Below are 14,912 nucleotides of genomic sequence, written 5' to 3'. Positions count from 1 at the left end.
ATGCTAGTCTGGGTCAAAGTCAAAAGTTAAGGCTAACCGCAATGGAGCACTGGTTAAATACAGGGTCTAGCTTTATCCTGGTTGAAGTTTTACCCTCTCACTTAGAAACCTTTATAGAGAAAAAGTGGTTGTTGACAAGTCGGCGGTGGGGCAAGCTGCAAGCTGGATCCTAACAGGGGCTCAACAATAGTGGGGTTGCTTAAGAATATGTTTCCAGTCCCGTCAGTGACAAGGCTGTAAAGGTCCAAGCAGACAAAGTCTATGCCCAGGAGGGCCTTGATGCTGATGGGTTGCTGCTCAGCATCGGTGCTGATTAAGCCCTCTACGTTCAGACTTAGAACCATTTCTAGAAGTCATAGCTCCATCAGTAGGGGTAAAGCAGCAATCTGAGGCCAATCATTTATTCAACATCCATAGCTGAAGCTTCAATGGTGGTCACTGTCTCAGAAAGTTCTACAGACAATAAAGTTGACCAAAAGTTTCTAAATCCCAGATCTTGAAAGTTTGGGGACAGGAAGAGTACACTCTAACACCAGCCAATGGTCCAGGCCCTGGAAAGCATCACTTGAGGGGTAGGACTTACTCCAGAAGATGCCAGTGATATGGGTCATGGCAGATTCAGATAGTAATGGCCAGCTGGGATGTTGCAGGGAAAGGACCTCTGGAGCATTGCTGTATCCCTGCAGCTCAAACAGGAGATCAGCCAACTAGCCCTTAGAATCATATCTGGGGTCCTGGACTCCAGGCAAGCAGGACCAGTCTTTCTACAGGTTTTAGACTATGGGGTAACCTTTCTTCTGATTTTCACAGATCCAAAAGTGTTCTGAGGAGGGGACTGGGGTTGCTACATTTAACCTTTACGCCAGCCTGTGGATGGGGAAAACCCCTGGCCACTCCCTAACCAATAGGATACAAGTTCCCAGGGGTGAGCCTGCCTACTTTTGCCGAAATTCTTATGTGCTTTACTGTAAGCTATCCCACAGTTTCCCCTTTTCCCCTAAAACCAAAATGGCAGAATCCTTCTTCCCCTGGTCAGAACTCCTTGTACCCACCCAGAGTTATGGCTATGGAAATGGGAAAACCCTCCATTTTGGTCACTCCAAACTAGTTTTGAGGCAACCTCCACCTACCACTGTGTTTGGAGCTAAGCTGACTAGAAAGGCAAAGCCAAATTGACCTGAGTCTAGGAGTGAGCTAAATCTGCCAATAATGGAGTAGACATCCTTTGAAGCTCAGGAAGGGGCTGGGCACAGCCCCCAGGCCATCCTGCTCAAGAAGGGAAAACATCTCTCCACAGCCAAGTCTTTTGTCCCGTGTCTAGGAACAATCTACTTCTCACCACAGGGGAGCCATCGCGCAGTCAGGGTACACTGACAGAAATAAGCTTTTGGCTTAGGCTGAGAAATAGCAAAATCATTAAGTGCAATTTCCAAAATAGTAATATAAAATCTGATTTGACAATTCAGTTGGATTTTAAATCACTATTAAAATGAGTCCTTCAATCTGTCAGGAATGTATCTTTGCCTCTTTTCTGTTCCTTGTCTACATAAATGTTCTTGAGGTACACCTGCTCCAAAAGAAATTAGATTATCTGAGAATGGGTAGACATTTTATTCCTATGCTCCGATATGCAGACAATGTTGTCCTTCTAGCAAGGACAGCAAACAGTCTGTAGAAGATGCTTGATGCCTTCGCTGAATTTATGTCTTCCCTGAATCTGAAAGTAAATTACAAGAAATCTTACATTATGGTCTGTGGCCCAAAATAAAACAAATCAAAATGTTTTATATGCAAGGAAACCACGTTGATAAGATATTGAGGGGAATATTAGCAAGGGCCTTATCTCCGCTTTAGCGGTGCTTTTTCCGATAAAGCGGCAATATTATTATTATTAGCTGCTGGTTTTCCTATCGCCTTGCATGCCAGCGATAATTATCGCTTATGACATGCAAGTTAGGCGTTCCTTACAAAAATGACACAGTAAAAGTCGCTATCACCACTTCGCTCTATTACCAAAGATGTCCCGCGATAACAAAAGTCACGCTAAGCCCTAAGTAACGCATGAATTTAACACCTGATAAAAACCTTACTAAGAATAGTGCTACATGGAGGTACATAAGGGACACTAGCCGATATCTCGTTCTGAGGAGTCACAAACACCACAGAGGTACAGGTCATGATTCATTATTAGCCCCTTAGCTTGTATGAAGGTACATTTTAGCCAGCTACAGCCATTGCTTCTACTCATATCCAGAAGGTGCATCACATCGCAGGCCCTCACTATGTTGTCCTGATCCGGCCTTTCACAGCATTACATACATGTTAACATTCACTGTTGTTCCTGCTGCATAATTCATTCATTGATCGAGTCATACAGGGTGTTTTCAGGCACTCCATCATGTTATCTGAAATATTAAGGGCGCTAACGCACCACTAACGCGCTGATCCCATGCAATCGCATGAATGCCTATTGCGTGTTAGCTGGAGTTATCGCTTCCTTTCCTGGACACCATCACATTTTACTGATGTGTTCATAATAAGCCGATAAGAATGCGAAAAGTGTTCAGGAAAAGAAGCGATAAAAAAATGCTGATACCTTGCGCTGGCGATCATTATTATCGCATTTTGTAGATAATATGCACCATGGTTTGTAATCAGGGGATTCTTTTTAACTCTCATTTAAAAGGGAAACCTCTCCTAAGAGTCCAGAAAACAACTAGAGCAGTCAAAGCACTTTTTAGGTCTTGCATAAGTAGCGCGCATGCGCTGCATAGGAAAAAGACCTCTTGAAATCGATTCCGTTTTGAGCCCAAAAACGTGCACGCGTTGCATTGCTTTGACTGGCAATGCGTGCACGTTTGGCGATTCTTTTGCAGGAGCGAGCTTACAGATGGTTCCTGCTCGCTACCGCAAGGGAAACAGGCACAGGCCTCCTCCTCTCTCCCCTCCCCCTGCTGACTCCTCCTCTTTAGGCACACACGCTTGTTTTTAAAGAAATTAAGCACTGCCCCTATCAATATCTCTGACGTCACAGAATGGCCAACCTTCTGCTACAGCTGGCGCTATGTTGTCACTAACAGCCTTAAAGAAATTGGACATCTGGGTCACCCCGACTAGTTAATGTGCCTGTGCTGTCTGCCTCTACAGATGACTTGGCTATCTCCTTTGTTCGAAATCATGCGTGTCTTCCCTCTAAACCATTACCCCTGCAGGTTACCTGCATTATTATCTATGCTCTAGCTGTTACTCAATGCATCTCCCGCGCCCTCATTCAAAATGCTATACAAAAGGGGATGATGGACGGAGCGTTTGAGCAAATCAAACACTCACACCCAGTCAACTGATCTGGGTTTAATCCATCACCATTCTTTAGCTCACTCCGCCACCCCAGTTCAGACATGGCCATATGCAAATAAGTCTGACGCTGTGCCTCATGGGAACAGTCCAGCCCGAACTGCCAAGCCATGTCTTCCTTGGACCGGAAACAAGCATCCTGGGACCGGTTTCGGATTTATAATCCTCATCAGCCAGGCTATCTTGAATCCAGTGGCAGAGTGAGCAAGGGACTCACGTCTGAGCATACCCTGCCAACTTAGGGCGAACAAAGCGATACAAAAGGGGATGATGGACGGAGCGTTTGAGCAAATCAAACAGTCACCCCCAGTCAACTGATCTGGGTTTAATCCCTCACCATTCTTTCGCTCACTCCACCACCCCAGTTCAGACATGGCCATATGCAAATCAGTCTAACCCTGTGCCTCATGGGAACAGTCCAGCCCGAACTGCCAAGCCATGTCTTCCCTGGACCGGAAACAAGCATCCTGGGACCGGTTTCGGATTCATAATCCTCATCGGCCAGGCTATCTTGAATCCAGTGGCAGAGTGAGCAAGGGACTCACGTCTAAGCATACCCTGTCAACTTAGGGCGAACAAAGCGATACAAAAGGGGATGATGGACGGAGCGTTTGAGCAAATCAAACACTCACCCCCAGTCAACTGATCTGGGTTTAATACATCACCATTCTTTAGCTCACTCCGCCACCCCAGTTCAGACGTGGCCATATGCAAATCAGTCTGACCCTGTGCCTCATGGGAACAGTCCAGCCCGAACTGCCAAGCCATGTCTTCCCTGGACCGGAAACAAGCATCCTGGGACCGGTTTCGGATTCATAATCCTCATCAGCCAGGCTATCTTGAATCCAGTGGAAGAGTGAGCAAGGGACTCACGTCTGAGCATACCCTGCCAACTTAGGGTGAACAAAGCGATACAAAAGGGGATGATGGACGGAGCGTTTGAGAAAATCAAACACTCACCCCGAGTCAACTGATCTGGGTTTAATCCATCACCATTCTTTAGCTCACTCCGCCACCCCAGTTCAGACATGGCCATATGCAAATCAGTATGACCCTGTGCCTCATGGGAACAGTCCAGCCCAAACTGATAAGCCATGTCTTCCCTGGACCGGAAACTAGCATCCGGGGATCGGTTTCGGATTCATAATCCTCATCAGCCAGGCTATCTTGAATCCAGTGGCAGAGTGAGCAAGGGACTCACATCTGAGCATACCCTGCCAACTTAGGGTGAACAAAGTGATACAAAAGGGGATGATGGACGGAGCGTTTGAGCAAATCAAACACTCACCCCCAGTCAACTGATCTGGGTTTAATCCATCACCATTCTTTAGCTCACTCCGCCACCCCAGTTCAGACATGGCCATATGCAAATCAGTCTGACCCTGTGCCTCTTGGGAATTCTCAGACGTGAGTCCCTTGCTCACTTTGCCACTGGAGTCAAGCAAGCCCGGCTGAAGACGGCTGTAATGCCAGAAATCGGTCCTGGGAAGCTTGAATCCGGTCCAGGGAAGGCATGGCTTGGCAGTTCGGGCTGGACTGTTCCCAAGAGGCACAGGGTCACACCGATTTGCATATGACCATGTCTGAACTGGGGTGGCAGCGTGGGCTAAAGATCGGTGATGGATTAAACCCAGATCTGTTGACTGGGTGTGAGTGTTTGATTGGTTCAGATGCTCCGTTCATCACCACCCCCTTTTGTACCGCTTTGTTTGCCATAAGTTGGCAGGGTATGCTCAGACGTGAGTCCCTTGCTCACTTTGCCACTGGAGTCAAGCAAGCCCGGCTGAAGATGGCTGTAATGCCAGAAACCGGTCTTGGGAAGCTTTATTTCGGTCCAGGGAAGACATGGCTTGTCAGTTCCGGCTCGACTGTTCCCATGAGGCACAGGGTCAGACTGATTTGCATATGGCCATGTCGGAACTGGGGTGGTGGAGTGAGCTAAAGAACGGTGATGGATTAAACCCAGATCAGTTGACTGGGGGTGAGTGTTTGTATTGTCAACACTCCGTCCATCACCACCTTTGGTTTTTCCTCATTCAAAATGCTCCATGCGCCCTCAATCAGAGAGATAACCGTGAACCCTGCCTGGGGAGGGCTGCAAGTGACTGTTGGCTGACGGATCTAGGCACCGACCAACCACAGCGCCAGCAGAGACATCTGTCACACCCTCTGCAGGACCCTGTGCTGTGATAGGACAAAGGTTTGACTACTATTTGTTTTCCCCTCGCTGCGGGTGCCTGGAGGGGTTATCTGTCTGCTACCTTCAGGGGAGGGTGCCCTTGCCCAGCCTAGTCTGAGAAGCTTGCGCCTGGCAGTCTAAAGCTGTGGAAGTCCTGTTAAAACAGATGAGGAAGCGCACGACTGCTGTCCCTTAACCGTGCAGAGTAAAGTACTGATAGGAGGCTTTGAAGTTCTGAGCAAGGCACTCGGAGATCTGAATCCAGACCAGGTAGAGATGCCAGAACCGAAGCTGTGGAAGTTTGAACCGAGGCAGTGAAGTCCTCCGCCTGGGCAGCGAATGTCTGCAACAGGGCGCCGAGCTGTACCTGAAGCAGAGCTTTGGCGTTCTCAAACTACAGTGTGATATCGATAATCACCGAATTTGGGATTTAACCTGGGCTGTCCATCACCAGTTCCAATTAAGTCCATCTCCAATATTGGGTAGAAAAGCTTTAACTCTAGCGTATACACCTACAGTTAGCGACACGTTCAGCTAGCGCAAAGACAGATTAATACAAAAAAATCACTTAATTGAGGGAACCCAGGGGGGGGCAGTTTTAGATAGAAATAACAAATGCCCATGGACGAGGCCACTTAAGAAATAACTAGCAAACACGGGCAGGGCGAGCTCTTAAATACGGACCAACAAAAAAAACATGCACCTGTAAGCACAGGAACATCAAGCATAGATATAGGGCAGAACAAGCACCTGGGCGTATAGCAAGCGAGGGAACAACAGGCCTCTGCCAGTGCCCAGAGTAAGTACAAGAACAACAGGGGTCTGAGATGCCCGCCAGCACAGAAGCAACAAGCACATATAGGATTGCAAGCATAGACAAACCAATCACCTGAGATGGTAGCGACACGAGAAACGACAAATAGACACAGGCAGAGCATGCACTGAACAGCTAGCGGACATAGAAAGCACGAACCCTGGGCGTAGTTCGCGTAGTAGCGCTACACGTAGCTACGCAAAGTGCACATCGCACTACGCGAGCTACGCATAGCACTAGGCGAACTGCGTAGTAGCCTGTTCGCACAGTGCAAGATGCCGTTTTCAATGATTGCACAGTGCGGACAAAGCGGTACAAAAGGGGGTGGTGATGAACGGAGCATCTGAACCAATCAAACACTCACTCCCAGTCAACAGATCTGGGTTTAATCCATCACCGTTCTTTAGCCCACTCTGCCACCCCAGTTCAGACAGGGCCATATGCAAATCAGTGTGACCCTGTGCTCTTGGGAACAGTCCAGCCCGAACTGCCAAGCCATGCCTTCCCTGGACCGGATTCAAGCTTCCTAGAAACGGTTTCTGGCATTACAGCCGTCTTCAGCCAGGCTTGCTTGAATCCAGTGGCAAAGTGAGCAAGGGACTCACGTCTGAGCATACCCTGCAAACTTATGGCGAACAAAGCGGTACAAAAGGAAAGAAGATTGCCATGTTCCGCACAATGCTTCAAACTCTGAATATTGACTTGTTATGTGTTCAGGAAACTCACATTTCATGGGATAAACGCTCTCTCTTGAATAATTTGGGATTAGAAGTCTTGATTACATCTAAACAAATGGGTATCAAGAGAGGCGTTGCAATTTGTATGCGAAAGGGAGTAGGGAAGTGTGTAAAAACATTTTCTGATAAATGGGGGAGATGGGGGCTTGCTGAACTAAAAATTGGTAGTTGCAGATTTACTTTATGTTGTTTGTATGGCCCCAATCTGGATGACGCTGAATTATTTAACTCTATGAATACAGAGTTATCCACTTGGACACAACCGATAATAGTGTGTGGGGACCTTAATATCCATATACCAGCCGATTGGAACATCAAATCAGGAAAGAGATATATGGGTCGTAAGATTCAAGTCTATAAAGCTCTTAGAGATCTGGTATTAAGTAACGGGCTAACCGATGTTTGGAATAAATTTTATTATAATGACCCTGGTTATACCTTCTTCTCTATTCCCCATCGAAAATTTGTCCGTTTAGATTATTTTTTTGTATCCTCAGTTTTTCTGGAGAAAATCCGTATTGAAATATTACCACAGGTCATTTCAGATCATAATCCCATAATTGCAGAGATTCAATTCCCTACTGACTATCAAAACCTAAATAGATCTTGGTCATTTCAGAGAAGTTTATTATTAGACGAAGAGTACCTCCAGTTTATGGTTTCAATTATTAAAGATTATTTTCTTATAAACAATGATTCTGCCTCCCCACAGGTAGTCTGGGATTCTTTCAAATCCGTTGTACGGGGGGAGACAATTAGTTTTGCAAATTACAGGAGGCAAAAAAATCAAAAAGACTTCAAGGATAGGCTAAACAAGGTCAGGTTGGCTGAGCTCGAATTATCTATCGCTTGTAAAAACAATGTTAGTATAGAGGATGCACAAACTCGACTAACTATTGAACGTTCAGGACTCCGTATACATATCGCCGAAGAAGTAGCTGTAAAATTTAAACAATATAAAACTGAACGTTATGAACTCAGCGAACGAACGGGGAAAATCTTAGCACAGCGCCTACGTCAAAAATCCTCTTTTAATGAAATACAATGTGTCAAAGACATTAATGGGGTCTCTCAAGAAAATAAGGAAGGAATACTAGACGCATTGCACGGCTTTTACAAGATGCTGTATAACGATCACAACAATGAAGTTGACAAGACTCTTAATCCTATAAACTATCTTCAAAATTCTAATCAACTTTCATTGTGTACAGATGATATCGATCTCTTCGCTAGGCCAATAAGCTGGGAAGAGATTGAAAAGGCTATTTTGAGTCTTGCTGCTGGCAAAGCCATGGGGTCCGATCAGATCCCCCTTGAATTTTATCGGACGTTTAGACATTTGTTGAAGACAGAATTATTAAAAAATTTCAATGTAGCATTTCAAGATAAACCTCCTGATTCTTGGTCAACTGCCATCATAGTTGTTTTCGTAAAAAAGAACAAGGATCCAAAGGAACTTGGCTCGTATCGTCCCATTTCCCTTATCACGGCAGATAGCAAGATATATTCTAAAATTCTCGCCAATAGATTAAATGACGTCATGGCCGGTTTGGTCTCTCACATTCAACATGGGTTTATTAAATATAGGGATACTACAGATCACGTCAAACGTGTCATTACACTGTTGGATTGGGCCCAAGCCAAGGAATCCCCAGTCGGAGTGATCTTACTCGATGCTGAAAAAGCGTTTGATAGAGTAGACTGTGGGTTCCTTTGGTCGGTGTTAGAATGGAAGGGTTTCCCATCACAATTTATCAAAGCCGTACAGTCACTTTATTTTAATGCAAAAGGAGTAATAAGACTAGGTACGGATACTTCCAGATCATTTTCAATCACTAGGGGGACCAGACAAGGCTGCCCCTGCTCTCCACTTTTATTTGCACTTTATTTAGAACCTTATTTGAACAGATTAATTGCAGAACCTGGCATCCCACCAGTCCGACTCCATGAAGTAGATCACAAAGTCTTAGCATACGCAGACGATGTGGCCATTGTAACCTCCGACTCTTCCACTGCTTTACCCAAAATAATTGAAGTTGCTAGCGAATTTGGTAAATTTTCTGGTTATAAATTGAATGTTTCAAAAACCCAAATCATACATTCTAAAACTGGGACACCCACTGATCTTCCAATCAATTCCACTGCTACATACCTCGGTGTAACTTTATCTCCCAAAATAGACGACATTGTCGGACTAAACCTGGACCCTTTACTTCTATCCACTAATAGGACTTTAGAAAGGATAAATAATTTACATTTATCTCTATTTGGACGGACCAATGTTATTAAGATGTTAATTTTCCCAAAATTTCTTTATTTTTTTCGTACTATTCCTCTATTTTTTTCTATGACTCTTTTTAATAAAATAGATAGGATGTTGTCCAGATTTCTATGGGGGTATCGTCGGTCAAGAAGATCTCTTAAGTGGTGTACTCTTCCGCAAGGGCGTGCTGGGTTGGGATTTCCGAATTTTAGGATATACTATTGGGCTATTACTCTTAAAACTATCAAGGTTTTTCTATTCCATGATCATGCTAATGAAACCTTTAAGGCACCCTCTATTTTTGAAATGCTTATGGGTGACCATGTGCGCCAATCGTTACTGATATTTATGGAGCCGAGCTATTACAAAAAAACGAAATTTAAGGTCTTTCTCTCTGCTTTCTTGGCTTGGAGACAAATGAATAAAGCTTTACGGATTATTCCCAAATATAATTTTTACACACCTATTTGTTGCAATATTTCACTATCAGGGGTTTCTCAAAGTATCCCTATTTATCGTTCTCGTCTGGGACCGATCCACTCAATTGGGCAATTGTACTTAGATGGGACTCTAATGTCCTTCTCCGAACTCCAAGACACATTTGGTCTTTCTAGAAACGATTTTTTTAAATATCTACAAATCCGTAGTTTTTTGGAAAAAAAAACCTTCTATATAGTGATGTAATGGAGACTAATGATGTCTTGGAGAGTGGTAGGAAGGATGGCCGTATTGGCACAGTTTATCAGTTAATGATTAATAGGCTGCATGATGACCTCGATCAACAAGCCCAGAAATGGGAGAGGAAACTCTGTATAGTAGGGATAGACCTGGCAAGGGCATTCGAGATCAGTAACACAATACTAATCAACAGCTCTCTTAAAAGCCAACACTATATGGCTTCTTTAGATCTTTATTATACACCTGCTAAACTGGTTAAATGGAAAGCTACGAAAGGCATCAATTGTAGCCGTTGTGGAATTCTAGCAGCAGACTCATCTCATATGTTCTTCAGTTGCCCCAAACTTACTGTATATAAAAATAAGATAGAAAAATTTTTGACCAATTTGCTCAATGTTAATATCAAATTATGCCCTTCTGTTACTATCTTTGGTGTATATTTTCCATCCGAGAGTTTATCTGTTGATCAAGAACATTTTCTTTTCATTGGAATGTCTATTTACCGCTTTTGTATTACTTCAAGATGGCTTGATGGTGATCCACCATCATTTGAACAATGGTTAGGAAAGTTGTTAGACATTTATCGAATGGACAATGCAGTTTACAAATTGGAAGGACGGAGAAAGAAGATATTTGCCAGGAAGTTATGGTCTCCTATTGATAATTGGATTTAATTTAACCATGACCACATCTGGAAAGAGAGAGCATCTGAGTCACATGTTTTAATTTCTGTCATTGAGTGTCATTGCTTTATTGTTGTACTTTGTTCCATCCTTGTATTTGTTCTGCCTCTGCCATTGAAAAATAAAAAAACAAAAAAACAAAAAAAAACAAAAGGGGGTGGTGATGAACGGAGCATCTGAACCAATCAAACACTCGCACCCAGTCAACAGATCTGGGTTTAATCAATCACCGTTCTTTAGCCCACTCTGCCACCCCAGTTCAGACATGGCCATATGCAAATCAGTGTGACCCTGTGCCTCTTGGGAACAGTCCAGCCCGAACTGCCAAGCCATGCCTTCCCTGGACCGGATTCAAGCTTCCTAGGACCGGTATCTGGCATCACAGCCGCCTTCAGCCAGGCTTGCTTGAATCCAGTGGCAAAGTGAGCAAGGGACTCACGTCTGAGCATACCCTGCCAACTTATGGCGAACAAAGCGGTACAAAAGGTGGTGGTGATGAATGGAGCATCTGAACCAATCAAACACTCACACCCAGTCAACAGATCTGGGTTTAATCCTTCACCGTTCTATAGCCCACTCTGCCACCCCAGTTCAGACATGGCCATCTGCAAATCAGTGTGGCCCTGTGCCTCTTGGGAACAGTCCAGCCCGTACTGCCAAGCCGTGCCTTCCCTGGACCGGATTCAAGCTTCCTAGGACCGGTTTCTGGCATTACAGCCGTCTTCAGCCAGGCTTGCTTGAATCCAGTGGCAAAGTGAGAAAGGGACTCACGTCTGAGCATACCCTGCCAACTTATGGCGAACAAAGCGGTGCAAAAGGGGGTGGTGATGAACGGAGCATCTGAACCAATCAAACACTCACAACCAGTCAACAGATCTGGGTTTAATCCATCACTGTTCTTTAGCCCACCTTGCCACCCCAGTTCAGACATGGCCATATGCAAATCAGTGTGACCCTGTGCCTCTTGGGAACAGTCCAGCCTGAACTGCCAAGCCATGCCTTCCCTGGACCGGATTCAAGCTTCCTAGGACCGGTTTCTGGCATTACAGCTGTCTTCAGCCAGGCTTGCTTGAATCCAGTGGCAAAGTGAGCAAGGGACTCACGTCTGAGCATACCCTGCCAACTTATGGCGAACAAAGCGGTGCAAAAGGGGGTGGTGATGAACGGAGCATCTGAACCAATCAAACACTCACACCCAGTCAACAGATCTGGGTTTAATCCATCACCGTTCTTTAGCCCACTCTGCCACCCCAGTTCAGACATGGCCATATGCAAATCAGTGTGACCCTGTGTCTCTTGGGAACAGTCCAGCCTGAACTGCCAAGCCATGCCTTCCCTGGACCGGATTCAAGCTTCCTAGGACCGGTTTCTGGCATTACAGCCGTCTTCAGCCAGGCTTGCTTGAATCCAGTGGCAAAGTGAGCAAGGGACTCACGTCTGAGCATACCCTGCCAACTTATGGAGAACAAAGCGGTACAAAAGGGGGTGGTGATGAACGGAACATCTGAACCAATCAAACACTCACACCCAGTCAACAAATCTGGGTTTAATCCATCACCGTTCTTTAGCCCACTCTGCCACCCCAGTTCAGATATGGCCATATGCAAATCAGTGTGACCCTGTGCTTCTTGGGAACAGTCCAGCCCGAACTGCCAAGCCATGCTTTCCCTGGACCGGATTCAAGCTTTCTAGGACCGGTTTCTGGCATTACAGCCGTCTTCAGCCAGTCTTGCTTGAATCCAGTGGCAAAGTGAGCAAGGGACTCACGTCTGAGCATACCCTGCCAACTTATGGCGAACAAAGCGGACAAAAGGGGGTGGTGATGAACGGAGCATCTGAACCAATCAAACACTCACACCCAGATAACGGATCTGGGTTTAATCCATCACCGTTCTTTAGCCCACTCTGCCACCCCAGTTCGGACATGACCATATGCAAATCAGTGTGACCCTGTGCCTCTTGGGAACAGTCCAGCCGGAACTGCCAAGCCATGCCTTCCCTGGACCGGATTCAAGCTTCCTAGGACCGGTTTCTGGCATTACAGCCGTCTTCAGCCAGGCTTGCTTGAATCCACTGGCAAAGTGAGCAAGGGACTCACGTCTGAGCATACCCTGCCAACTTATGGCAAACAAAGCGGTACAAAAGGGGGTGGTGATGAACGGAGCATCTGAACCAATCAAACACTCACACCCAGTCAACAGATCTGGGTTTAATCCATCACCGATCTTTAGCCCACTCTGCCACCCCAGTTCAGATATGGCCATATGCAAATCAGTGTGACCCTGTGCTTCTTGGGAACAGTCCAGCCCGAACTGCCAAGCCATGCCTTCCCAGGACCGGATTCAAGCTTCCTAGGACCGGTTTCTGGCATTACAGCCGTCTTCAGCCAGTCTTGCTTGAATCCAGTGGCAAAGTGAGCAAGGGACTCACGTCTGAGCATACCCTGCCAACTTATGGCGAACAAAGCGGACAAAAGGGGGTGGTGATGAACGGAGCATCTGAACCAATCAAACACTCACACCCAGACAACGGATCTGGGTTTAATCCATCACCGTTCTTTAGCCCACTCTGCCACCCCAGTTCAGACATGGCCATATGCAAATCAGTGTGACCCTGTGCCTCTTGGGAACAGTCCAGCCGGAACTGCCAAGCCATGCCTTCCCTGGACCGGATTCAAGCTTCCTAGGACCGGTTTCTGGCATTACAGCCGTCTTCAGCCAGGCTTGCTTGAATCCACTGGCAAAGTGAGAAAGGGACTCACGTCTGAGCATACCCTGCCAACTTATGGCAAACAAAGCGGTACAAAAGGGGGTGGTGATGAACGGAGCATCTGAACCAATCAAACACTCACACCCAGTCAACAGATCTGGGTTTAATCCATCACCGATCTTTAGCCCACTCTGCCACCCCAGTTCAGACATGGTCATATGCAAATCGGTGTGACCCTGTGCCTCTTGGGAACAGTCCAGCCCGAACTGCCAAGCCATGCCTTCCCTGGACCGGATTCAAGCTTCCTAGGACCGGTTTCTGGCATTACAGCCGTCTTCAGCCAGTCTTGCTTGAATCCAGTGGCAAAGTGAGCAAGGGACTCACGTCTGAGCATACCCTGCCAACTTATGGCGAACAAAGCGGACAAAAGGGGGTGGTGATGAACGGAGCATCTGAACCAATCAAACACTCACACCCAGACAACGGATCTGGGTTTAATCCATCACCGTTCTTTAGCCCACTCTGCCACCCCAGTTCAGACATGGCCATATGCAAATCAGTGTGACCCTGTGCCTCTTGGGAACAGTCCAGCCGGAACTGCCAAGCCATGCCTTCCCTGGACCGGATTCAAGCTTCCTAGGACCGGTTTCTGGCATTACAGCCGTCTTCAGCCAGGCTTGCTTGAATCCACTGGCAAAGTGAGAAAGGGACTCACGTCTGAGCATACCCTGCCAACTTATGGCAAACAAAGCGGTACAAAAGGGGGTGGTGATGAACGGAGCATCTGAACCAATCAAACACTCACACCCAGTCAACAGATCTGGGTTTAATCCATCACCGATCTTTAGCCCACTCTGCCACCCCAGTTCAGACATGGTCCTATGCAAATCAGTGTGACCCTGTGCCTCTTGGGAACAGTCCAGCCCGAACTGCCAAGCCTTGCCTTCCCTCGACCGGATTCAAGCATCCTAGGACCGGTTTTTGGCATTACAGCCGTCTTCAGCCAGGCTTGCTTGAATCCAGTGGCAAAGTGAGAAAAGGACTCACGTCTGAGCATACCCTGCCAACTTATGGCGAACAAAGCGGTACAAAAGGGGGTGGTGATGAACGGAGCATCTGAACCAATCAAACACTCACACCCAGTCAACAGATCTGGGTTTAATCTATCACCGTTCTTTAGCCCACTCTGCCACTCCAGTTCAGACATGGCCATATGCAAATCAGTGTGACCCTGTGCCTCTTGGGAACAGTCCAGCCCGAACTGCCAAGCTATGCCTTCCCTGGACCGGATTCAAGCTTCCTAGGACCGTTTTCTGGCATTACAGCCGTCTTCAGCCAGGCTTGCTTGAATCCAGTGGCAAAGTGAGCAAGGGACTCACGTCTGAGCATACCCTGCCAACTTATGGCGAACAAAGCGGTACAAAAGGGGGTGGTGATGAACGGAGCATCTGAACCAATCAAACACTCACACCCAGTCAACAGATCTGGGTTTAAT

This window comes from Lissotriton helveticus, chromosome 2_1 (assembly GCF_964261635.1).
Source record: "Lissotriton helveticus chromosome 2_1, aLisHel1.1, whole genome shotgun sequence".
In the NCBI taxonomy this organism is placed as follows: domain Eukaryota; kingdom Metazoa; phylum Chordata; class Amphibia; order Caudata; family Salamandridae; genus Lissotriton; species Lissotriton helveticus.
This window is presented reverse-complemented; position numbering follows the sequence as displayed.